Source organism: Pan troglodytes, chromosome 20 (assembly GCF_028858775.2).
Source record: "Pan troglodytes isolate AG18354 chromosome 20, NHGRI_mPanTro3-v2.0_pri, whole genome shotgun sequence".
Lineage (NCBI taxonomy): Eukaryota > Metazoa > Chordata > Mammalia > Primates > Hominidae > Pan > Pan troglodytes.
Genome location: NC_072418.2, coordinates 26,409,201 through 26,436,576, shown reverse-complemented (window position 1 = coordinate 26,436,576; position 27,376 = coordinate 26,409,201). Strand labels below are relative to the sequence as shown.

Below are 27,376 nucleotides of genomic sequence, written 5' to 3'. Positions count from 1 at the left end.
CTGGCTGAAGCTGCAGCAGAATATAAATTGTGAAGATTTCATGGACATTTATTAGTTCCCCAAATTCATACTTTTATAATTTCTTGTGCCTGTCTTTACTGCGATCTCTGAACAGAAATTGTGAAGATTTCATGGACATTTATCACTTCCCCAATCAATATTCTTATAATTTCCTATGCCTGTCTTTAATCTCTTAATCCTGTCATCTTCATAAACTGAGGACGTATGCCACCTCAAGACCCTGTGATGATTGCGTTATCTGTTCAAATTGTTTGTAAAACATGTGTGTTTGAACAATATGAAATCTGGGCATCCTAAAAGAACACGATAACAGTGATTTTCAGGGAACAAGGGAGGTAACCCTGACTGCCTGTAGGGCTGGGCAGAACAGAGTCATACTTCTCTTTTTGCAAAAGTGAATAGGAGAAATATCACTGCATTCTTTTTCTCAGCAAGGAACAGTCCTGGCAAAATAATGCATTCCCAGGGTGAGGCCTCTAAAATAACCACTCTGGGAGTGTCTGTCTTATGCAGTTGAAGATAAGGGATAAAATACACCCTGGTCTCCTGCAGCGCCCCCAGGCTTGCTAGGATTAGGAAATTACAGCCTGGTGAATTCTAGTCAGACCAGTTCTCTGCTTTTGAACTCTATTTCCTGTTAAGATGTTTATCAATGACAATGCATGCACAGCGGGACATGGAACCTCATTAGTAATTCTAATTTCACCCTGGCCTTGTGATCTTGCTCTGCCCCCATTTGCCTTGTGATATTTTATCGCCTTTGAAGCATGTGATCTCTGTGACCCACACCCTATTCGTACACTCCCTCCCCTTCGAAAATCGCTAATAAAAACTTGCTGGTTTTGCGGCTCGGGGGCATCATGGAACCTGCTGACATGTGATGTCACCCCCGGAGACCCAGCTGTAAAATTTATTTCTTTTGTACTCTTTCTCTTTATTTCTCAGACTGGCCAACACTTAGGGAAAACAGAAAAGAACCTACATTGAAATATTGGGTGCTGGTTCCCCTGATAGAGATATGTCACAAAGCCCCCATGAGCAGGGTCAAGAAAGGAGCAGTCTGTTCCCTAGGTGTTGGGCCCAGCAATACTCAAAATATGTGAGACCCCCTCCCCCAAAAAAAGAGAATCACATCACTTAGGTGCTGGGTCAAGTGATATGTTGCAATTGCCCTTTGTGGCAGGTTCCAGTCATAAGAAGAGAGTCACAACACCTAACTGATAAATAAAATGATATTTCATAATACCCTCCTGAAAAGAGTCCATGCAGAAGACTCATATTATGCAGGTGCTGGTTCCAGCCATACATCACAATACATGTATGCAGAGATCAGTCACAAAAATGAGTCATATTTTGGGCAGAGCCCAAGCAATAGAAGAGTCACATCATTTAGGTTCTGGGTCCAGAAATGTCACAATACCCTCTGGGAAAACAGCCCTAGCAGAAAATTCACATCATCTAAGTGAGAGGCTCAGAGATATGTCACAATGTCCCCTGTGGGTAGGGCTCACAGAGAAAAGATAGATTGCATAACCTAAGAGCTGGACCCAGCTACATATCACAATCACTCCAGTGGGCAGAGCCAAAGCATGAGAAGAGTCACATCACATAAGTGCTGGGCCAAGTGATACATCACAATCCTCACTGTGGACAGGCCCCAGAAAGAAGAGCAGAGTCACATCATCTAGGTAATGGGCCCAGAGATATGTCACAATAACCCCTGTGGACAGGGGCCAGATAGAAGAATGACATAGCCTGTGTGCTTATCCCAGGGATAAGTCACGCTGTTTCATGGAAGCATGGCCGTGGGAGGAAAGAATAGTCACATAATCTAAGTGCTGGTCCCAGAGATATGTCACAATCTCTCCTATAGGCCAAACCCAAGTAAGAGTCACAGCACAAAGATGATGGATTCACAGATATGTCACTGTGCTTGCTGTGGGCAGGGTTTGGACAGAGGGCTCACATCACCTTGTTTAGCCCAGCAGTATGTCACAATCTACATTGAGAGCAGAACCTACTTAGAAGAGAAGAGTCACTTCAGCTCGATGCTGGGCCCAGTAATAGAAAAAATTATTTATGTGTGCAGGGACCTGGTAGAATAAGAGAGTCACATTATCTTGGTGATTGGTACAGAGATAGGTTGTAATGCTTCCTGTAGGCAGAACCCAGCAAAGAGAGTTACATCACCTGGATGCTGGACATAGCAATATGTCACAATGACCCATAATGGCAGGGCACAGGAATGAGAGTCACATAACCAAGGTGTGGGGCTCAGCCATATGTCACAATGCCTCCCGGTGGGCAGTGCTGAGGCAAATGTAGTCACACCACCTAGGTGATGGGTCTAGTGATATGTCATGATCTAATATGTGGGCTGGGCACCAGGGAGGAGAATCAAATTACTCAGGTGCTGGTCAGAGGTGTATGTTGCAATCACAGTTGCAGGAAAATGTAGGGATAAAATTAACAATCCTGCACATGTCCCATTTCTAGGTATTAGAGTCAACACTTTTTGTATGTTGAGTCTGAGTACATCAGTTACAATCTCAAAGGTGGACTGAATACATGCATAAGAGCCTCAATCTATGCTGTGGACTGTGTCCCCTTAGTGGAGTCACAGCCTCAGCGGTATGTTGAATCTTGGTCTGAGAGTCATCAACCCACATATAGCCCAAATCCATGTATGAGAGTCAATTTTCCAGCTTTTGGCTACCTCCAGATACGAGAATCAGAACTTCAACAGTGAGCTGTATTCATGTGGAAAGATGACAATCTTTACTGTCGGCTGGGTGTGCATGTAAGTGTCACAATGTCACCTGTGTTCTGGGCCTCATTATAAAACTCTCTGTACCATCTGAGGTCTTTATACAGTATTCATGAAAGTCACAATTTTCTCTGAAACTTTCTTCCTGGTATGGATTCATAATCATACCTGTGAACCTAAGTCCATGTATTTGAGTCAACATCTCTCCAAATGGCTGGGTCCCAAGAAGAGACTCTTCACCTGCCTATGAGCTGGATTTTGAAATGAGTCGCCATGTTAACTGTAGTGGCATGATCACATGTAACAGAATTTTTACTGTGGACTGCATACACCTGTGAAATTCAGGATCTCTCCAGTGGGCACTGTCCATGGGTCAGGGTGACAATGCTAACATTTGGTAGGTTGTGCATATGAGAAACACAGTCTCACCTGTGTGCTTGGTCTTGTGATGACACTCTCTGTACCATCCAAAGACTTTATATAAAATGTGAAAGAAAAGTAATCCTTTATGACATTATCTAGAGAAGACCCAGGAATTTACCCATTTCTCCAAGTATAGTTACAAGTGCCAGTAACTCTCCTTTTGGCTGGTTTGCGGTATTAGTGTCATCACCACAACTGTGAGCTTGGCTAAGGTATATGTCACAACCCAAACTGTGAGTAGAAAGAAAACAGGAGAGTAACATCAGCTGGGTGCTGGGTCAGAAATATGTCACAATTTTTCCAGGGTAGGGATCAGACAGAGAGTCGTATCACCTGGTTGCCTGACCAGGGTTATGTTACAATTCTCTCCTGAAAGCAAGGCACAGACAACAAAGTCACATTACTTGGGTACTGGGCCAAGCTATATGTCACAGTTTTCTCTGCAGGTAAGACCTGGGTACACACCTGGTTGCTGAACCCAGAGGTATGTCACAATTTTCTGTGTGGTCATGGTGCAGATGGAAGAGGAGAGTCACACCTCCAAAGCAGTGGATGCAGAGATGTGTCACAAGGCCTCTTGTGGGCAGGGCCCAGGCAAGAGCCTTTCACCCATTTGGTTTGACCCAGAAATATGTCTTAATACCCAAAATACACAGGGCTGATTTGAAAGAGGAGGGTAATAAGGCGTGGCACAGTGGCTCACACCTGTAATATCAGCACTTTGGGAGGCCGAGGCAGGTAGATCGCTTGAGGTCAGGAGTTCGAGACCAGCCTGGCCAACATGGCGAAACCCCATCTCTACGAAAAATACAAAAATTAGCCAGGTGTGGTGGTGCATGCCTCTAACCCCAGCTACTAGGGAGGCTGAGGCAGGAGAATTGCTTGAACCCAGGAGGTGGCTGTTGCAGTGAGCCGAGATCATGCCACTGCACTCCAGCCTGGGTGACAGAGTGAGACTACATCTCAGAAGAAAAAAAAAAAAATGAAAAAGAAAAACAGAAAGAGACTGGTACCACCAGATGCTGGGTCCAGTGATATGTCACAATCCCCCCTTTATACAGAGCTCAAGTAGAAAAGGACAGTTACATCACTTAGGTTATAAACAAAATGATTATGTCATAATTTCCCTATTAGAAGGGCTCAAGCAGGAGAATCACATCATCTACCTGTTGGACCCAGCCATATTTCAATATATACAATTTTTAATAAACACAATATACAATTTGCATATTGAAATATGGCTGAGTCCAACACCTAGGTGATGTGACTCTCCTGCATGAGCCCTGCTAATAGGGGAATTATGACATATCATTTTGTTTATCACCTAAGTGATGTAACTCTCCTTTCCGTCCTGAACCCTGTAGAAGCAGAGGAGAGTCACATCACCAAGGTGCTGGGCCCAGCAATACATCATAATCCCTCCTTGGGCAGAGCCCAAGCATTAGAAGAGAGGTAGTCTCGCTCTGTCACCCAGGCTGGAGTGCAGTGGCATTAGAAGCATTATAGCTAGGTCAAAAAAATATGGCACAATACTTCCTGAAAAATGAAGGGTCCATGCAGCAGTCTACCTAAATTAGAGCTTCAGAGGTATGTCAAAATGCCCTATGTGGGTGAGGCTCATGTAGAAGAGAAAAGTCACATAACCTAGGCCCTTCACCTAGTTATACGCCACAATCACCCCAGTGGGAAGCACCCAGGCATGGGGAAAAATTATGTAGGTGCTGAGACAAGTGATCTGTCACAATCCCCACTGTTGACAGGTCTCAGAGACAAAAAATAGTCATATCATCTTGTTTAGTAGGCCAGGGACATTCACTATGTCTCCTGTGGACAGGGAACAGGCAGAAATATTACATCACCTGTGTGCTGTGCCTAGGGATTAGTCACTCCCCCTTCTTGGTCAGGGCCCAGGAAGGAGCAAAGAGTAACATCACGTAGGTGCTTGGCCCAGATATGTTACAATGTCTCTTAGGGAAAAGCCTATGTAAAAGTCGAGAGTAGGGGGCCTTCTCTTTTGGCTTTGGAGCTCCCCTCCCTCTGTCTCTGCACAGGGGAGCTTCTTCTTTCTGTCTTCTCCCTTCCTTCTTGCCTATTAAACTCTCCACTCCTTAAAACCAAGAAAAAAAAAAAGTGGAGAGTAACATCAAATAGATGACGGGTTCAGAAATATGGCAAAATTGGCCCCTGTAGTCAGCATATAGGTAGGAGATTCATATTACCTGGGTGTTAGACCCAGCAATATGTTACAATAGCCCATGTGGGCAGGGCATAAAAAAGACAAACAAATTACCCGGGTGCAGGGACCAGTGATATGTCACAATGTACTCTGTGACAGGAACAAGGAAAGAGTATAGGGTCACATCATCTAAATACTGCTTCAAACAATATGTCCCAATCCCATCTGTGTGCCAGGCCCAGGCAGGAGAGTCAAATTCCTCAGGTTCTGAGCAGAGATGTGTGTCACAATCACACATGCAGAAAGGCTCAGGAATAACATGAATAATTCCTCACATATTCCCATTCTAGGTATGACAGGCAAGACCATTTGGAGGTTGGGTCTAAGTGCAGAAATCACAATCTCAATATGGATGAATTCATGAAAAAGAGCCTCAATCTCTCCTTTAGACTCTGTCTTCTCAGTAAAATCATAGCCTCACAGGTGCACTGAATCTTGGTCTGAGTCACCAGCCCAGCTGTGGAGCAGATCCACACATGGGAGTCAACTTTGCAACTTTCCACTGCCTCCAGGGTTGAGATTCAGAACTTCAGAAGTAGGTTGTGTTTTTCTAAAAGGATGACATATTTACTGTTGACTGGTTGTGAAAACCAGCATCACAATGTCACCTGTGTGCTGGGCCATGTAAGGGCATTCAATGCATTACTTGAGGACTTTATGCAATATGCATGTGAGTCGCAATCCACTCTAAGACATTTGTGATGGTATGGACCCTTGATAGTACATGCTGCTCTAATCCCAGAAATGAGAGTCAACATCTCTCCAATTGGCTGATCAATATAGGAGAGTCCTCATCTGCCTATGAACTACATTTAGAAGTGAGTCATCATTTGTAGCTTTAGAAATGAGACATTCCTGGCTCGATGTTTGCATATCACAGTCACAATTCCAACTGTGGACTGCATCTGCATATGAGATTCAGGACCTCACCAGTGGGCTCTGTCTATTTTGAGGTTACAATTGTAACGAGCGGCAGGATGTTTTTATTTCTTTTTCCTTTTGAGACAAAGTCTCACTCTGCTGCCCAGGCTGGAGTGTAGTGGCACGATCTCGGCTCACTACAACCTCCGCCTCCTGGGTTCAAGTGATTCTCCTGCCTCAGCCTCCTGAGTAGCTGGGACTACAGGCATGTGCCACCACATCTGGCTAATTTTTTGTATTTTTAGTAGAGATGGGGTTTTACCATGTTAGTCAGGATGGTCTCAATCTCCTAACCTTGTGATCCGCCCACCTCGGCCTCCCAAAGTGCTGAGATTACAGGCGTGAGCCGGCCTCCCAAAGTGCTGAGATTACAGGCGTGAGCTGGCCTCCCAAAGTGCTAAGATTACAGGTGTGAGCCACCACACCTGGCAGAATATTCTTTTTTTTTTTTTTTTTTTTTTTTTGAGATGGAGTCTCACTCTGTTACCAAGGCTGAACGGCAGTGGCGTGATCTTGGCTCACTGCAACCTCTGCCTCCTGGGTTCAAGCAATTCTCCTGCCTCAGCCTCCTGAGTAGCTGGGATTACAGACACCCGCCACCACGCCTGGAGAGTTCTTATATTTTTAGTAGAGATGGGGTTTCACCATGTTGGCCAGGCTGGTCTTGAACTCCTGACCTCGTGATCCACCTGCCTCGGCCTCCCAAAGTGCTGGGATTACAGGCTTGAGCCTGGCCAGGATGTTCTTTTAAGAAACACAATCTTGGGCTGGGAGCAGTGGCTCACACCTACAATCCCAGCATTTTGGGAGGCCAAGGTGGGCAGATCACCTGAGGTCAGGAGTTCAAGACCAGCCTGGCCAACATGGTGAAAACTCATCTGTAATAAAAATACAAAAATTGGCACACATCTGTAGTCCCAGCTACTCGGGAGGCTGAGGCAGGAGAATCACTTGAACTCAGGAGGCAGAGGTTACAGTGAGCTGAGATCATGCCACTGCACTTTAGCCTGGGTGACAAAGTGAGACTCCATCTCCAAGAAAGAAAAGAAAAGAAACACAATATCATCAGTGTTTTTGTCCCTTGATGACACTCTCTGTGCCACCCGAGGGCTTTATAAAATATTTGAGAGAGTGTTAATTCTCTATGACCTTGGCAAAAAGAGGAGACTAAGGATTATGTTTGTTTTCCTAAGCCTAGCTAGGAGAGACTATAACTCTTTTATTGCCTGGTTCAAGGTATAAGAATCATCACAGCAATTGCAAGCTGAAGCAAGATATATGTCCCAATGACACTGGTGGGTAGGAAGTGAGCAGAAGAGTGACATCACCTGGGTCTCATCTAAAGGTATGTCACAATCTTTTTTGAAGGCAAGGACCAGACAGGAGAGTCATATCACATCATCTAGGTTCTTGGCTGGGGATGGATTAAAATCTAATTCTATAAGATGGCTGCAGGTAGACTGGGTGCAGTGGCTCATGCTGGTAGTCCCAGCACTTTGGGAGGCCAAGGCAAGTGGATCACCTGAGGTCAGGAGTTAGAAACCAGCCTGGCCAACATGGTGAAACTCCACCTCTACTAAAAATACAAAAATTAGAACGGTGTGGTAATGCATGCCTGTAATCCCAGCTACTTGGGAGGCTAAGGCAGGAGAACTGCTTGAACCCAGGAGGCAGATTTTGCAGTAAGCCAAGATCACATCACTGCACTCCAACCTGGGCAACAGAGTGAGACTCTGCCTCAAAAAAAAAAAAAAAAAAAAAAGGCTAGATAGGCACAGGCCACAAGTCACATCACCTGCGTGCTGGGCCCAGTGATATGTTACAACGCTCTCTGTGAGCAACACCCTGAGAGGATAGACACATACCTGGTGGCTGATCCCAGTGATATGCCACAATCTTTTCTTTGTGCATGGTGCATGTAGGTGAGGAGAGCCACATTTCTTAGGTGATGGATGCCAAAATATGTCACGAGGCCATCTGTGGGCAGGGCCCAGGCAGAAGCCTCTCATCCCCTAATGTCAGATGCAGTGATATGTAACAATATGTAAAATATGAAAGGTCCAGCCAAAAGATGAGTTACATCATCTAGGTGCTGGACCCACTGACACAACACAATTCCCTTGTGGCAGGGTACAGGCTGATGAAGAGTCACATCACTACCTAGGTGATGAATAAAAAGTTATTTCATAATACTCTTGTGGCCAGGGCTTATGTGGAAGACTCACATTAGCTGGGTGGCAGACCCAGCTACACGTCACAATGCAAAATGTTTGTAGGGTCCAGGCAAGAGAAAAGAGTCCCATTACGTAGGTGCTGGGCCCAGTGATGCATCACAATCCCTTTGTGGTCAGAGTCCAAGCAGTAGAGGAAGGGTCGCATCACCTAAATGCTGCATTCAGCAACATGTCACAATACCCTCTGAGAGGACAAGCCAGAAAGAAAAGTCACATCACCTAGGTAAAAGACCCAGAAATATTTAATAATGCTATCTTTTCATAGGGCTCAGGAAGAAAACAGGAGTCAGATAACGTAGGAGCTGGGCCCAGCTATATGGCACAATCACTACAGTAGGCAAGGCCTTGGCATGAGAGAAGAGTCACATCGGATATGTGCTGGGCCCAGCGATATGTCAAATTTCCTACTGTGGACTGCTCCAGAAAGATAAAAAGAGTCCTCTCATTTAGCCAACTGACCCAGAGATATATCACAATGACCATTTCGGCAGGAACCAAGCAGAAGAATCACATCCCCTGTGTGCTGGGCCCAACAATAAGTCACTCTTGCTTCTGTTAGCATGACCCAGGCCCAAAGGTATATTAAAAGCTAACCTATGGACAAAGTGAAGATAAGAGAGGAGAGTCACATAAAATAGTTGACGGGCAGAAAACTCACATCATCTAGGTGTAGGGCCCAGCAATATGTCACAAGGTCTTACGTGGGCAGGTCCAAGAAAAAAAATATATCCCTTTGGTGCTTAGTTCAGTAATATTTCACAATCTTTCCTGCAGGAGAAAAACTAAGAAATAAAAGAAAAAAAATAGCTATACGCTGTGAAAGGTCACAATTCTTCCTGGGAGCAGAGACCAGGTAACGCAAGAGAGTCACATCACCTGTAGGATTGGTGCAAAGACATTTGTATTTTTGTTTTATTTTATTTTATTTTTTGGAGATGGAGTCTCACTCTGTTGCCCAGGATGGAGCGCAGTGGTGCGATCTCAGCTCACTGCAACCTACACCTCCTGGACTTAAGCGATTATCCTGCCTCAGCCTCCTGAGTAGCTGGAACTACAGGCACCAATCACCACACCTGGCTGATTTTTGTGTTTTTGTTTTGTTTTGTTTTGTTTAGTAGAGACAGGTTTTCACCATGTTGACCAAGCTGGTCTCGAACTCCTGACTTTGTGATCTGCCCACCTTGGCCTCCCCAAGCGCTGGGATTACAGACATGAGCCACCATGCCCAGCCACAAAGACATTTCAAAATGCCTCCTGTAAGCAAGGCCTAGGCATAAAAGTTACATCACCGGAGTGTTAAACCCAGCAATATGTCACAATGCCCCAAGTGGGCAAATCACAGGCAGAAGAGTCACAAATTGTCAGTGCAGGGCCCAGCAATATGTCACAATGTTCCCTGAAGGCAAACCTAAAAGAAGAATCACATAAGCTAGGTGTTGGGTGTAGCAATATGCTACAGTTTCCCTGTAAGCAAGGACCAACAGAAGAAGAGAGTCACATCATCTGGATGCTGGGCCCAGTAATATGTCAATCATCTTTCCTGTAATAAAGACCCAGGCAGGAGAAATATATCATCTGGTTGCTGACCACAGCAATATGCCACAACTTTCTGTGTAGGCAGGGTGTAGGCAGAAAAGGAGAGTCACATCTCCTGGATGAGGAATGCAGAGACATGTCACAATGTCCCCTGTAGGAAGGGCCTAGGTAGGAGACTCCCATCCCTTAGGTGTTGAGTTCAGCAATATGTCACAATACCCAAATATGCAGAGCCTGAAAAAAAGAGGAGAGTCACATCACCTAGATGCTAGGCCAGTGATGTGTCACAATTTCTCTGTGAGCAGAGATCAGGCAGGAGAAGAGAGTAACATTACCATGGTGATGGGCATTGAGTTATGTCACAAGGTCCCCTGTAGGCAGGCCCAGAAAAAAAGTTACATCCATCACCCAGGTGTTGAACCCAACAATATTTAACAATGTCTAATGTGATATATTGTGCCACAACAGGTAAGGCACATTTGGGAGAGTCATAACATGGGTACAGGATTCAGCAATAATTGACAATACCCAAAATTTGCAGGATCCCTCCCACAAAAAAAGAGGAGAGTCAAATCACCGAGGTGCTGGATTCAGTGATAAATCACAATCTTACATTTGGACTGAGACCAGGCAGCAAAATCAAATCACTTGGGTGCTGAACATAGGCATATGTAACAATCACACCCACAGGAATGTCCAGTAATGAATTAACAATCCCACACAGGTCCCAGTTCTAGGTATGAGAGTCACCACACCATTACATCTGTGTGCTTGGCCAAGTTATATGTCACAATTCCACCTGTGGGTAGAGAACAAGCACAAGAGTCACATCAACTGTGTGCTGAGCCAGGGTTATGTCACAATTTTCCCTGACAGCATGCACCAGCAAGGAGAGTCACATCACAGAGTTCTCAACCAGAGATGTTATAATCCTCTCCTGAAAGCAGGGCATAGGAAGAAGAGTATGATCACCTGGGTGCTGGGCTCAGCTAAACGTGTCACAAGGCTCACTGTAGGCAAAGCCCAGAAAAGATAGACAAAACACCTGGTTCCTGGGCCCAGCAATATATCACAATCTTCTCTATGGGAAGAAGGCAGGTAGAAGTAGAGGGTTTCATCTCCCAGGTAATGGATAAAAAAATATATTCCAAGGCCCTCTGTGGGAGGGGCTCAGGCAGAAGCCTTCCAACCCCTAGGTGTTTGTTTCAGTGATATGTCACAATAACCAAAATATGCAGGTCTCAGGCAAGTGAGAAGAGCCACAGCACCTAGGTGCTAGGTCCAGTGATCTGCCACAAATTTTTCTTTTGGCAGTGCTCAAGTGGAACAGAAAAGTCAAATCGCCAAGATAATGAATGAAAAGATGTGTTAGAATAGTTCTGTGTGAGAGCCCACACAGGAAAGTCTCATCATCATGTTGCTGGACCCAGAGACATGTTGAAATACATGATGCCAGCCAGGTGCGGTGGCTCACACCGGTAATCCCAGCACTTTAGGAGGCTGAGGTCGGTGGATCACCTGAGGTTGGGAGTTCGAGACCAGCCTGACCAACATGAAGAAACCCCATCTCTACTACAATTAGAAAAATTAACCGGGCTTGGTGGCACATGCCTGTAATCCCAGATACTCAGGGGGCTGAGGCTGAAGAATTGCTTGAACCTGGGAGATGAAGGTTGTGGTGAGCTGAGATTGCACCATTGCAATCCAGCCTGGGCAAAAGGAGCAAAACTCCATCTCAAAAACAAACAAAAAACACAAAAACACATATTGCATGCAGGTCTCAGGCACAAGAGGAGAGTTAACATCACTTAGGTGCTGGATGCGCCCAAATGCACATCACAATTTCCTCTTAATCACACCCCAAGCAGTAGCAGAGACTCCTATCATCTAGCATGTTGGTCCAGCAGTATTTCACAATACCCCTGAGGGGTGGGCCTAGGTAAAAAAGTAATATTACCTAGGTGAGAAGCCTAGAGATATGTCACAATGTCCTTTGTGGGTAGGGCTTAGAAAGGAGAGACACAGCCTAGGAGCTGGGCTCAGCTTTATGTTCCAGTAACCCCAGTGGAAAGAGGCCAAGAATGAGAAAGAGTCACATCACATAGGAGCTATGTCACGTGGCATATCACAATTCCCACTGTGGACAAACTCCAGAAGAAAAGAGTCACATCATCTAGGTGGGAGGCCCAAACATATATCACAGTGACTCCTGTGTACAGGGACCAGGCAGAATAATTACACCACTGTTTTGCTTGCCCCACCAATACGTCACTCTATTCTGTGGGCATGGCCCAGGCAGAAGAGCAATGTCACATCACGTAGGTAAAACGGGCATTTACCTCAGCTTTGCCCGTAGAAGAGATTGTAATGGGTCAAGAAATGTGTCACAATGCTCCCTGTGGTCAGGCTTCAGGCAGAGGACTCACATCTTCTTAGTGCTGAGCCCAGCCATGTCTCAATGCCTTCTAAGGGCAGAGTCAAAGCAAAAAAAAAAAAAGTAACATCACCTTAGTGTTAGGCACAATCACATGTCATAATCTCTTTTGTGAGCAGAACCCCAAAAAAAATTGTCACATCAGCTACGTGCTGGGCCCAACAATATGTCCCAGTACCCCCTGTGATTAGGGACAGGCAGGAAAAGTAAGTCACATTTCCAGGGTGATTGGTGAAGACATATATTACAATCCCCTCTGTAGACAGGTCCAGGATGAAGTGTTACACCACCTGGTCGTTGGACTCAGGCTATGTGTTTAGGGCACAAGCAAAAGATAAACATAACATAGGCCCAGCAATATGTCACAATATATCTGTGGGCAGCACCAAGGCAGAAGAGCCGATTCACACCACCTGGGTGCAACACCAAGCAACGTCACAATGACCACTGTGGGCTTTATCAAAGCAGAATAGAATCACATTACCAAGGGTATGGGCCCGGTGATATGGTACTGTGGACTGGTCCCAGGAAAAGACAAATAACTCAGATGCTGGGCTAAGATGTATGTCACATGACACTTGTAGAAAGGTCTTGTGATGACATTAACAATTACACTCATGTCCTGAGTTAAGGAATGACAGTCAACACTTCCTGCATGTTGGGTCTAAGTACAGGGGTCACAGTCTCAATGGTGGACTGGATTTGTGCATAAGAGCCTCAATTTCTTTTGCAAATTATGTGCCTTAGTCTAGGCAAGGAGGCTCACACCTGTAATCCCAGCACTTTGGGAGGCCGAGGTAAGCGGATCACTTGAGGTCAGGAGTTCAAGACCAGCCTGACCAACATGGTGAAACCCCAGTTCTACTAAAAATACAAAAAATTAGCTGGCATAGTGGTGGGCACCTGTAATCCCAGCTACTCAGGAGGCTGAGGCAGGAGAATCACTTGAACCCAGGAAGCAGAGTTTGCAGTGAGCCAACTCTGCCACTGCTCTCTAGCCTAGGTAACAAGAGCAAAACTCCATCTCAAAATCAATAAATTATGCTCCTTAGTGAAGTTGCAGTCACAAAGGTGTGCTGAATTTTGGTTAACGAGTCACTAACCCAACTGTGGACAAAAATCCACAAATGAGAGTCAATTTTCCAACACTCAACTGCCTCCAAAAGTGAGATTCAGAACCTCAAAAGAAGAGTGTGTTTAAGTGGATGGCAATCTTTGGTATTGACTGGGTGTGAATATAAATTTCACAGCCTCACCTGTGTGCTTCTCTCTGACAGGGCACTCTCTTGTGGACTGTATATGGTGTGCCTGAGAGTTGCAACCTGCTCTGAACACATGATCTAATGTGGTCCGAAGTCTAGGTATGACATTTAACATCTCTCCAATTAGCTGGGTCCAGAGAGGAGAGTCCTCACCACTATGAGCTGGGTTTAGAAATGATTCACCATCTCAAGTGTGGCCACATGTTCACATAAGATAGTCACAATTTTAAGTATGGACTGCATCTATCCTTGAGAATTATGACCTCATCAGTCAGTGGGCTCTTTCACGTGTGAGGATGACAATCCTAAAAACTGGCAGGGTGTGCTTACATGAAACATGATCTAACCTGTTTGCTGGGTCCTATGGTACAGAAGACATGCTCTGTACCATCCAAGTGCTTTACACAATATACAAGAGAGTGGTAACTCTCTATAACCTTCATACAGAGAGACCAGGATTTTACTCCTTTTTCTTTTTTTTTTTTTTTTGTGTGAGACAGAGTTTCACTCCTGTTGCCCAGACTGGAGTGCAACGGTGTGATCTCAGCTCACCACAACCTCCACCTCCTGGGTTCAAGCGATTCTCCTGCCTCAGCCTCCCGAGTAGCTGGGATTACAGGCACGTGCCACTATACCTGGCCAATTTTTTGTATTTTTAGTAGAGACAGGGTTTTTCCATGTTGGTCAGGCTGGTCTTGAACTCCTGACATCAGGTGATCCGTCCACCTCTACCTCTCGAAGTGCTGGGATTATAGGCGTGAGCCGCCAGACCCAGCCAGGAATTTTACTCCTCTTTCTAAGCCTACCTGTGAGAGACAGTATCTCTTCTATTGGCTGGTAGGAGGTATTAGAGTCACCATCAAACCTGTGAGCTGGGCCGAGATATATGTTACCAACCAACTTGTTGGCACAAACCACCCAGGAGAGTGACATTACCTGGATGCTGGGCAAATGATATGTAATTTTTTTTCCCTGAGGGCTGTGAAAAGGCAGGAGAGTCACATCATCTGGGTTTTCAACCAGTGGCATGTTACAATTTTCTCCTGAAAGTTATGCACACGCAGGAGAGACATATCACCTGGTGGCTGGGCCCTGCAGTGTGTTACAACCTTTCCTGTGGGCAGGGTGCAGGTAGAAAAGGCATCACATCTTTTATGTAATGGATGCAGATATATGTCACAAGAACCCCTGTGGACAGGGCTGAGGTGTTTGGCCCAGTGAAATGTCACAATAACCAAAATATGTGGTTGTTAGACAGAAGAGTCACATCACCTAAGTTCTGGTTCCAGTGATATGTCACAATCTTTCCTTTTGACAGGGATCAGAGAGGAGTCACATCACTTAGGTGATGAACAAAAATAAATGTCTCAATAACCCCATGCTCACGGTCCATGTGAGAGAGTTGAATCACCCATGTGTTGAACCTAGTGAAATGTCAAAATATACAATTTATGCAGGGCCCAGGCAGGAGAAGACAGTACCTTCACCTAGGTGTCAGCCCCAGTGATACATCACAATACCTTCTGTGACAGAGTCCAAGCAGTGGAGAAGAATCACATTACCTAGGTGCTGAGTCAAAAACTATGTCACAAAAATCACTGAGAGTAGGGCCCAGGCAGGAGTCAAATTACCTAAATTAGGGGCTCAGGGATATGTTGCAATGACCTCTGTGGTTAGGACTCAGGAGAAACAGGAGAGTCACATAATCAAGGTGCTGAGTAAAGCTATATGACACAATCACCCAAACTGATAGGCCCAGGCAAAAGAAAGGAGTCATATCACATAGGTGCTGGGCCAAGTGATGTGTCACAATCTTCATTATGGACAGTTCCCAGGAAGGAGAGTCATATCATCTAGATGATGAACCTAGAGATGTCACAATAAGCCATGTGGGCTGGGATCATGCAGAAGAATAGAATCATTTGTGTGTTGATCCTAGTATAAGTCACTCTCTTTTTTGTGTGCATGGACCAGGCGGGAGAGTCATAACATCTAGGTGCTGGGTCCAGAGATAGGTCACAAGCTCTACTATTGGCAAAGCCCAGGTAAGAAAGTAGAGTCACATCAAATAGTTGATGGGCCAAGAGATATGTCACAATGCCCCCAGTAGGCAGGGTTTAGGCAGGAGACAAATTACATTGATGCTGGGCACTGTAGTATGTCACAATGTCTTTTAAGGGCAGGGCCAGGCAAAATAATTTCGCTGATGGGCCTAGTGATGTGTTAGTTTTTCTGTGAGCAGAATCTGTGAAGAAGAGGCAAGTAACATCAGCTTGGTGCTGAAACCAGCAATAGATATCATTATCCCCTAGTGAACAAGGACTAGGCAGGTGAAAAGATTCACATCACCTTGGTGATTGGCACAAAGGTATGTAACAATATCCCTGGAAGGCAGTGGCCTGGCAGGAATGTTACATCACCTGGGTATTGAAACCAGCTTCACAATAGCCTAAGTAGACAGGGCACAGGTGGCAGAGTTCCATCACCTGGGTGCTGAGCCCAAGGATATGTCACAATATTCCTGTGGGCAAGGCTCAGGCAGGAGAGAAACATTTTCTACTTGCTGGATCCAGTGATATCACAATCTTCTCTGTGGGAAGAATGCAGGTAGAAGAGAAGAGTCACATCTTTCTAGGTAATGAGGCCAGAGACATGCCACAAAGCCTCCTGTGGGCAGGGCCAAGGCAGGAACCTCTCATCCCCTAGGTGTCAGTCCCAGAGATACGTCCAATATTCATAATATGCCATGCCCTGGCAATAAAGGCAAGTTACATCACCTAAGTGCTAGGGCCAGGGATATGTCACAATTCCTCTTTCATCAAGACCCAGGCATAAGTGGAGAGTCACACCACTTGGGTGATGAAAGAAAAGATATATCATCATACCCCTGTAGGCAAAGCCCATGCAGGAGAGTTACATCACCTAGGTTGTGGCCCCAGTGATGTGCCAAAATACATAATGTATGCAGGGTTTAGGCAGGAGAAAAGAGTAACATCACCTAGGATCCTGGCTAAGCAATATATCAAACTCTCTTTTTGGGAATATTCCAAGCAGTAGAGGAGAGTCACATCACCTAAGTTCTCAGTCTAGCAATATGTCACAATGCCCCCTGTGAAAATGACTGAAGAATAAGAGCAGAGTAACATAACTTAGGGGCTAGGCCAAGCTGTGTGTCACAATCACACCTGTGAGCAGGGCCTAGTCATGAGAGGAGAGTCGCATCAAGTAAGTTCTGGGCCACACAATATATCACAATCCCCATATGGACAGGTCTCAGGAAGACATCACCTAGGTGCTGGGCCCAGGAACATGTGACAATGTCTCTTATAGGCAAACACAGGGTAGGAAATGGGAGGAGATAATATTAAACATCTGATGGGCCAAGAGATATGTCATAATGCCCTCTGTGGGCAGGATCCAGGCTGGAGACACACATCACCTTGGCGCTGGGGCCATGAATATTTTATAGTGCCTTCTGAGGGCAGGCCCAAGGCAAAAGAATAACGTCATTATGCTGTTGGGCCCAGCGGTATGTTACAATCTTTGCTGCAGGTGGAACCTAGAAAGAAGAGAGGAGTCACACCAGCCAGGTACTGGGCCTAGCAGTATGCCACAAGATGTTTTGTGAGAAGGAACTAGGCAGTAAAAGGCAGTCACATCACCTGGGTGGTGAGCACAGAGATGTGTGACAATGGCTCCTGCAGGCAGAACCTAAATAAGGGAGTTACATTTTCTGGGTTTTAGACCCAGTAATATGTCACAATGAACCACGTGGGCAAAGCAGAGGAGAGTTAACATAATCTAGGGGTGATGGCAGCAATATTTTACAATGTTCACTGTGGTCAGCACCAAAGCAGGAGAGAAAACTCCCGTCACTGGCCGGGCACGGTGGCTCACAACTGTAATCCCAGCACTTTGGGAGGCCAAGGCAGGTGGATCACCTGAGGTCAGGAGTTCGAGACCAGCCTGACCAACATGGAGAAACCCTGTCTCTACTAAAAATACAAAAATTAGCCAGGCGTGGTGGCGCATGCCTGTAATCTAAGCTACTTGGGAGGCTGAGACAGAATTGTTTAAACCCAGGAGGCGAAGGTTGCCTTGAGCCAAGATTGCACCATTACACTCCAGCCTGGGTAACAAGAGCGAAATTCTGTCTCAAAAAAAAAAAAAAAAAAAAAAGAAAGAAAGAAAAAAAAAAGAAAACTCCCATCACCTGGATGCAAGGCCCAGTGATATGTCCCAATGCCTAATGTGGAAAGCACAGAGGCAAGAAAATGGAGTCACATCACCTAGTTTCTGGTGCAGCGATATGTCACGATTCCATCTGTGGGTTAAATCCAAACAGGAGAAAAAACTCACTTGGGTTCTACACAGAGGCATGTGTCACAATCATAGGTGCAGGGAGGTCCAAATGAGATTAACAATCCTGTACATAACCCGCTTCTGTGTGCAGCAGCAAGGCAGGAGAGGAGACTCACATTACCTGGGTGCAAGGCTCTGAGATATGTTAATGTCTTTTTTGAGTAGCAACAAGGCAGGAGAATAGTTACATCATCTAGGTGCTGGGTCCAGCAGTGTGGCACAATCCTATTTGTAGGCTGGGCCAATTCTGAAGAATCACAATACTCAGCTGCTGGGCAGAAGTGTGTCAAAACTGCACCTGAAGGAAAGATCAAGGATGAGACTAACAATCCTGTATATACCCCAATTCTTGGTATGAGAGTCAACACCTCCTGTATGTTAAATCCAAGTACACAAGTCACATTTTTAGAATGAATTGAATCATTGAATGAGAGACACAATCCCTCTTACTGGCTGTTTCACCTTAGTGGAATCACAGACTAACAGTGTGTTCAATCTTGGTCTGAAAGTCACCAACTTAACTTTGGACTGGATTCACTTATAAGAGTAAATTTTCCAACTTGCAACTGTCTCTGGATATGAGATTCAGAACATCCAGTGGATTGTATTCATGTGAAAAGAGGACAATCTTTACTGTCGGCTGGGTGTGCATGAGTGTCAAAACCTCAACTGTACAATGAGCCTAGTTAGAACATTCCCTGTACCAACCGAGGAATTTATAAGGTTCCCATGAGAGTCGCAATCTTTTGTGACTGGGAGACAATTGTAATGGTATCGACCCACGATCGTACCTGTGGCTCTATGCCCAGATATGAGAGTTAACACCTCTATAATGACTGGTCCAGATATGAGAGTTGTTACCTGCCTATAAGCTAGGCTTACTAATGAGTCACCACCTCAGCTGTTGCCTGATGTTCACATATGACAGTCACAATTTCAACTCTGCACTGCATCCACATGTAAGATTTAAGACCTCTCCAGTAGGCTTTGTCCATGGATGAGGGTGACAATCTTAACAACTGGCAAAGTGTGCATACATAAATCACAATCCCATCTGTTTTCTAGAGCCGTTATGACACTCTGTGTACCACTTGAGGACTTTATACAATATGTGAGAGAGTGTAATTTTCTCTGACCTTCCTAAAAAGAGGAGAGTGAGAATCTTACCCATGTACCTAAGCCCACATATGAGAGATAGTATGTCTCCTATTGACTGGTTTCAGATATGACAGCCAACATTGCGCCTATGATCTGAAAAAAGATGTACGTCACAATCTCCACTGTGGATAGGGAGTGAGCAGGAGACTTATATCATCTGGGTAATAGGCCAGGGATATGTCACAAACTTCTCTGAGAGAAGGCACCAGGCAGAAGAATTAAAACCTGGGTGCTTGGTCAGGGATATGTTAAATTTCCTCCTGAAACCAGGGCACAGACAGTACAGTCACATCACCTGGGAGCTGAGACGAGTGATATGTCACAATGCTCCCTATGAGCAAAGCTCAGGCAGGAGAAACACATCACCTGATTTCTGGGCCAGAAGATACGTCACAATCTCTCATTGTGGGGAAACCTTGGTAGAAAAGGAGAGTCACATCAAATAGTTGATGCTCTTAAAGATATGTCACAATGCTCTGTTGTCATGGTCCATACAGGAGACTCATGTCACCATGTTGCTGGGCCCAGCAATATGTCACAATGCCTTTTGAGGTCCAGGCCAAAGCAAAACAGTAATGTCACATTGGCATAGAGCTCCACAATATGTCTCAATCTCCCTTGCCAGCAGAACTTATGGAAGAAGAACCACACTTGTTGGTACTGAGCCAAGGGATATGTCAAAATTCCCTCTGTGAGCAGGGACCAGGCAGGAGAAGAGAGTCATACCACTTGGGTAATGAATGGAAATATATGTCATAATGCTCCTTTTTGGCAGTAGAGTTACATTACCAGGGTGTCAAACCCAGCCATATGTCACAATTGCTTATGTGGTCGGGGAACAGGCAGGAGAGTCACATAACCTGGGTGCAGGGCTCAGAGACATGTCCCAATGCCTTCCGTAGGCAGTGCCAAGGCAGGGGAGGAGACTCAAATCACTTAAGTGTAAGGTCCAGCGATATGTCACAATGTCCCCTGTGAGCAGCACCAATGCAGAAAAATAGAATCACATCCCCTCAGTTCTGGGTTCAGCTATATGTCACTATTCCATCTGTGGGCTGGTCTTAGGCAAAAGAGTCAGATCACTCAGGTGCTGGGCAGAGAAAAATGTTACAATTAAACCTGTGGGAAGGTGCAGAGATGAAATTAACAATCCCACACATGTTCCGGTTTTAGGTAAAGGAGGTTAACCCTTCCTATATGTTGTGTCTAAGAACAGGAGTTACAATGTCAACAGTGAACTAAATTTGTACCTGACAGCCTATGCTCCTCCTGTGGACTTTGTCTAATTAGTGAAGTCACAGCCTCATACGTGTGCTGAATCTTGCTCTGAGTGTCACCAACTCATCTATGGACTGGATCCATATATAAGAGTCAATTTTTCCACCTTTGACTTCCTCTAGGTGTGATCCAGAACTTCAAAAGTGGGCTGTGTTTATGTGAGAATATGATGATGTATACTTTTTGATGGGTGTTCATATAACAGTGAAAATCTCCAGGCCGGCTGCAGTGGCTCACGCCTGTAATCCCAGCACTTTGGGAGGCTGATGCAGGCGGATCACGAGGTCAGGAGATTGAGACCATCCTGGCCAGCAGATTGAGACCATCCTGGCCAGCATGGTGAAACCCTGTTTCTACTAAAAGTACAAAAATTAGCCGGGCATGGTGGTATATGCCTGTAATCCCAGCTACTCAGGAGGCTGAGGCAGGAGAATCACTTGAACCCGGAGGCGGAGGTTGCAGTAAGCTGAGATCGCGCCACTGCACTCCAGCTGGGGTGACAGAGCAAGACTTCATCTCAAAAGAAAAAAAGAGAAAGAAAATCTCCTCTGTGTGCTGGGTCTTGTTAGTATACTCTTTTTTTTTTTTTTTTTTTGGTGAGACAGAGTCTCGCACTATCACCCAGGCTGGAGTACAGTGGCATGATCTCAATTCAATGCAACCTCCACCTCCCGGGTTGAAGCGATTCTCCTGCCTCAGGCTCCCAAGTAGCTGGGATTACAGGTGCCCACCACCATGCCCAGCTAATTTTTTGTATTTTTTAGTAGAGACGGGGTTTCAACATGTTGGTCAGGCTGGTCTTGAACTCCTGACCTCGTTTCACCCACCTCAGCCTCCCAAAGTGCTGGGATTACAGGCGTGAGCCACTGCGCCTGGTTAGCACACTATACTACTCAAAGGCTTTATCCAGTATAAATGAGAGGCACAATTTACTCTAAAATCATGTTTGTAAGCACCCATGACCATACTTGTGGCCCTAAGCCCAGGTATTAGTCAACATTTCTCTTAGTTTGTTGGGTTTAAGAGAGTAGAGTCCTCATCTGCTATGTTCTGAGTTTAGAAATGTGTCACCATCTCAACTGTGGTTGGAGGCTCATATATGAGTCACAATTCCAACTGTGGACAGTGTTTGCATTTGAGATTCTGTTTGCATTTGAGATTCAAGACTTCAGCCATAGGCTCTTTCCCTGTGTGAGGGTGATAATCCTAATAATTGGTGAGGTGTGCATATAAGAAACAATCTCACCTTTGTGCTGTGTGCCCTGGGATAACACGTTTGTAACACTCGAGGGCATTATACAATATGTTAGAGTGCGGCAATTCTTTATGATCTTCATAAAAAGAGAAGACCAAGGAAGTGACTCATTTATCTAAGTCGAGCTATGAGAGACAGTGTTTCTTCCAATAGCTGACTAGAGGTATGAGAGTCATCATTCCACTTATAAGCTGACTACAGTATATGTCACCATTTAACCTGTAGGTAGGGAGTTAGCAAGAGAGTCACATCACCTGGGATTTCAGCCAAGGTATCTCACAATCTTCCCCGAGGGAAGGAAACAAGCAGGAGTGTCATATCACCTGGGTGCTCAGCCAGGGATATGTTACAATTCTCTCCTGAAAGCACAGCACAGGCAACAGAGTCATATCACCTGGGTGCTGAGCTAAGCACTATGTCACAATGCTCCCTGGGGGCAAGACAGGGGCAGAAGAGTCATATCACCTGGTGTCTGGTTCCAGGGATATGTCACAATCTTTCCTGTTCAGGGCATGGTGCAGGCAAGAAGTGTCACCTTTTAGGTCATGGACGCAGATATATGTCACAAGGTCCCTGTGGGCAGAGCCCAGGCAGGAGCATGCAATCCCATAGGTAGTGGGCCTAGTAATATTTTACAATATCCAAAATATTTGAGGCCCAGGGAAAACAGGAGAATCACATCACCTTGGTGCTGGGTCCAGTGATATGCCGCAATCCTCCCTTTTGGCAGGGCCCAGACAGAAAAGAGTTACATCATCTAGGTGATGAATAAAAAGATATAATACCTCTGTGGACAGGGCCCATGCAGGAGATTCACATCACCGAGGTGTTAGAACAAGCCACATGTCACAATACACAATGTACAAGAGGAACCAGGCAGCACAGGAGAGTCACACGACCTAGGTTCTGACCCAGCAATATATTACAATCCCTTCTTAGGAAAAGCCTAGGAAGTAGAGGAAAGTCATATCACCTGGGCACTAGGCCCTGTGATATGTCCAGTGTTCTCTGTGGAAAGCACTAAGACAAGAGAATAGACTCACATCACCTAAATGCTGGGTCCAGAAATATGGCACAATCCCATCTGTACGTTGGGCCCAGGCAGGAGAGTCAAATTACTTAGGTGCTTAAAAAAGGTGTATGTCACAAACACACCTGAATTAAGGTCGAGGTATGAGATTAACAATTTCACACATTTCTTAGTTCTAGGTATGAGACAAAATACCCTCTGTATGTTGGGTGTAAGTACCTGAGTGACAGTCTCAGTGATGGTCTGGATTTGTGCATGAGAACTTCAATCCTTCCTGCAAATTCTGTCATTTTAATGAAGTCACTGACTCACATGTGTGCTGAATCTTGGTCTCAGAGACACTAACCTCTCTATGGATCGAATTAACATGAGATTTAATTTTCTAACTTTCAACTTCATCTGGGTATGAGATTCAGAACCTCAACAGTGAGCTGTGTTTATGTGGAAGGATGACAGTCTTTACTGTTGGCAGGCTATGCATATGAGTGTCACAACCTCCCCTGTGTGCTGAGTTCTGTTAGGACATTCCCTGTACCTCTTGACGACTTTACACAGTATGTGACAGAGTGTTAATTCTTTATGACCTTCATACAAAGAAGAAACCCAAGACATTACTCATTTTCCTGACCCTGGCTATGAGAGCTAGTGTATCTGCTATTGGTTGTTTAGAGGTATGAGAGTCATATTGCCCCTATAAGTTTGGATAAGATATGTATCACAATCCCACCAGTGAATAGGGATTGACCAGAAGACTCACATCACCTGCCTTTTGGGGCAATATGTCACAATCATCTCTAAGGGCAGGGATAGGGCGGAAGTGTCACACCACCTGGGTGCTCGATTAGGGATACGTTACAATCTCCTCTTGAAAGCAGTATACAGTCAGCAGAGTCACATCACCTGGATGCTAGGCCCAGTGATATGTTACAATGATCTGTGGGCAAGGACCAGGCAGGAAAAACACATCACTTGATTGCTGAGACTGGTGATTTGCCACAATCCTTCCCAGTGGTCAGGGTACAGGCAAAAAGGGCAGTTAAATCTCCTAGATAATGAATGCAAAGATATGTCACAAGGCCACTTATGTGCTGGGCTCAGGCAGAAGCCTCCCATTTCATGGGTGTTGAACTCAATGATATGTCACTATACCCAAAATATGCCAGAAACAGGAAAAATAAAAGAATCACATCACCTAAGTGATGGAAAGATGATACAATACTTCTGTGGGTGGTTCCCCTGCCATAAAGTTGTATCACCTAGGTGTTGAATCCAGGCATGTCACAACACACAATGCATGCAGGGCTTAGGCAGAAGAGGAGAGTCACAACACATAGGTGGTGAGTCCAGCAACACATCACAATCCCTGCTTGGGCAAAGCCCAAACCATAGAGAAGAGTCACATCACCTACTGGGCTCAGCAATATGTCACACTACCCCTTATGAGGAGGGCCCATGCAAGAGAGTCACATCACCTATATAATGAGCTCAGCAATATGTCACAATACCCATTCCTGGGAGGGCCCATCCAAGAGGGTCACATCATCTAAATTACGGGCCCAAAAACATGTCAAAATGCTCTCTGTGAGTACAGCTCAGGAAAATAAAAGAATCACACGACCTAGGGTTTTGGCCCAACTATATGTAAAAAACACCCCAGTTCGCAGAGCCCATGCATGAGAAAAGAGTCACACCACCTATGTGCTGGGCCCAGTGATATGTACCAATACTTGTTTTGGCAGTTCCCAGGTAGAAGAGGAGTGTCGCATCACCTAGGTGATTAACAGAAAGATATTTCATAATACCCCTATGGGCAGGGCCCATGCAGGAGAGTTGCATTACCTAGGTGTTAGACTCAGTGATATGTCTTAGCACACAATGTGTGCAGGTCCCAGGCTGGAGAGGAGAGTCACCTCATCTAGGTTCTTGACCCAGTGGTATGTCACAATCCCTTTTTGTGCAGAGATGAAACAGCAGAGTCATATCACCTGGATTCTGGGCCCAGCAATATATCACAATACCCCAAGAAGACAGTCCAAACAAAAGAGTTACATTGGCCAGGTGTGGTGGCGCATGCCTGTAATCCCAGCTGAGCCAAGATCATGGTATTGCACTCCAGCCTGGGCAACAAGAGCAAAACTCTGTCTTAAAAAAATAAATAAATAAAAAGTCACACAATGTAGGTGCTCGGCCAAGCAATATGTCACAATCCCTACTGTGGACAGGTCCCAGGGAGAAGAGAGTCACACAACCTCAGCAATGGGCCCAGATATATGTTACAGTGACTTCTGGGAGTCAGCAGAAGAATCGTATCATCTGTATGCTAAATTCAGCAGTAAGTCACTCTCTTCTATGGGCAAGGCCCAGGCAGGAGACGAGAGTCATATCACCTTGGTGCTGGGCCCATTTGGTCAATGTCCAGGTAAGAGAGAAGAGTCACATAAAATAGTCAAAGGGTGCCAAGAGCAATGGTTCACACCTGTAATCTCAGCACATTGGGAGGTCATGGCGGGTGGACTGGCTGAGGTCAGGAGTTTGATATCAGCCTGGCCAACAGGGTGATATCTTGTCTCTACTAAAAACACAAAAATCAGCCAGACGTGGCGGCACACACCTGTAGTCTCAGCTACTCAGGAGGCTGAGGCAGGAGAATCACTTGAACCCAGGAGGCAAAGGTTGAAGTGAGCAGAGATCACGCCACTGCACTCCATCCTAGGTGACAGAGTGAGATTCTGTCTCAAAAATAAAATTAAAATAAATAAAATATAATACAATGAATAAAATAAAATAGTCAAAGGGCCCCAGATATGTTACAATGCACCTTGTAGGCAGGGTCCAGGCAGGAGACTCATATCACATTTGTTCTGGGCCCAGTAATATATCACCACACCTTCTGAGGGCAGTGCCATGACAAAAGAGTACTGTCACCCTAGTATTAGGCCCAGTGACATGTCACAATATCCCCTGTGGGCAAAAACCTAGAAGAGGAGAAAAGTCATGTTAGCTAGGTGCTGAGCCCTGTGATACATCACAATCCTTTCTGTGAGTAGGGGCCAAGCAGAAGAGAGCTGCATTACCTGTGTGATGGATGCAGGGATATGTCACAATGTCCTCTGTAGGCAGGGCCTAAGCAGTAGAGTTACATCACCTAGGTTTGGGACCCAACGGTATGTCACAATGGGCCACATGGGCAGGGCACAGGCAGAAGAGTCACATAACCTATGTGTGGGGCCCAGCGATATGACACAATGCCCCCTGTGAAAGAGCCAAGGCAGGAGAGAAGATTCACACCACCTGGGTACAAGACCCAGCAATATGTCACAATGTCTTCTGTGGGCAGTGCCAAGGCAGTGGAATAGTTACATTACCTCAATTCTGGGTCCAACGATATGTCACAATCCTTTCTGGGGGCTGGGTTCAGGCGGGAGAAACAACTCACTCTGTTGCCAGATAAAGTCACATGTCATAATCACACCATCAGAAATGTTCAGGGATGAGATTATACATCTGGACTGGAAAGAATCAACACATCAAAAATATGACCAGATTGTGCATGGTGGTGCATGCCTGTAATCCCAGAACTTTGGGAGGTCAAGGCGGGAGGATACTTTGAGCCCAGGAGTTTGAGACTATCCTGGGGGCCACATGGTGAGACAACCCCTATATTAAAAAATAATAAATAAATTAAAAAAAAAAAAATATATATATATATATATATAAAACCAGAGCCTGAAAAACATAGCAAGACCAAGTCTCTTCTTAAAAAAAAAAAAAGGAGAGATAGATGATAGATTGATTACAGGTAGGTAGGTAGTTAGGTAGGTAGACAGACAGATAGAGATAGAACCAGGCATGGTGGCTCACGCCTGTAAGCTCAGTACCTTGAGAGGCTGAGGCCAGCAGATCGCTTGACCGTGGGAGTTTGAGATCAGCCTGGAAAACATGATGGAACCCCATCTCTACAAAAATAAAAAGCAAGATATGCAAAATAATGTGCCAGTGTGGTGCCGTATACCTTTAGTCCCAGTTACTAAGGAAGCAGGGTGTCTGAGACAGAAGAATCACCTGAGCCCAGGGAGGTCAAGACTGTAGTTAGCTGTGATCAAGTAACTGCACTTAAGCCTAGGTGAAAGAAATCTAAAACAACAGCAACTTCAGTGTACAAGAAGGAACATGAGAGAGAGAGGAAAAAAAAACCCAAAAAACAAAAACCAACAAAACTCAATGTACTGTGGAAACAAACTCAAAGTGGGGCTAGAAAAAAACAAACAAACAAAACACAGAACTATCCCCAGATCCCCAGCTATTTGGGAGGCCAAATTGGGAGGATCACCTGGATGAGCCCAGGAAGGTGGAGGGCACAGTGAGCCATCATTGAACTTTTCTGGTGGACCTAAGCGGTACTGCACCGGCGAGAGCCATCTGGTCCCCCTTAAACATTTTAAGCTGGCGACCAAGTCCT

The 27,376-nt window shown here is 45.3% G+C and overlaps 1 protein-coding gene across 26 annotated transcripts in view; it reads right to left on the bottom strand.

The window, feature by feature from the left end:
- ZNF254 (zinc finger protein 254) overlaps positions 1-27,376 on the bottom strand; it is a 93,570-nt gene that overhangs the window by 51,205 nt on the left and 14,989 nt on the right. For 4 of the 26 annotated variants that reach the window (XM_063801471.1, XM_063801470.1, XM_063801457.1 and 1 more), the window contains one exon: positions 26,283-26,426. The exons of 3 other annotated variants lie outside the window; for them this stretch is intronic. The gene's annotated coding sequence lies outside the window, so the exon portion shown is untranslated. Of the gene's footprint in view, positions 1-8,826; positions 9,385-9,496; positions 10,938-12,477; positions 12,604-17,272; positions 18,495-25,528; positions 25,647-25,991; positions 26,170-26,282; positions 26,427-26,795; positions 26,874-27,376 lie in introns of those variants that run through there. 19 more of the 26 variants (XR_010153794.1, XR_010153797.1, XR_010153803.1 and 16 more) reach the window with 17 other exon arrangements.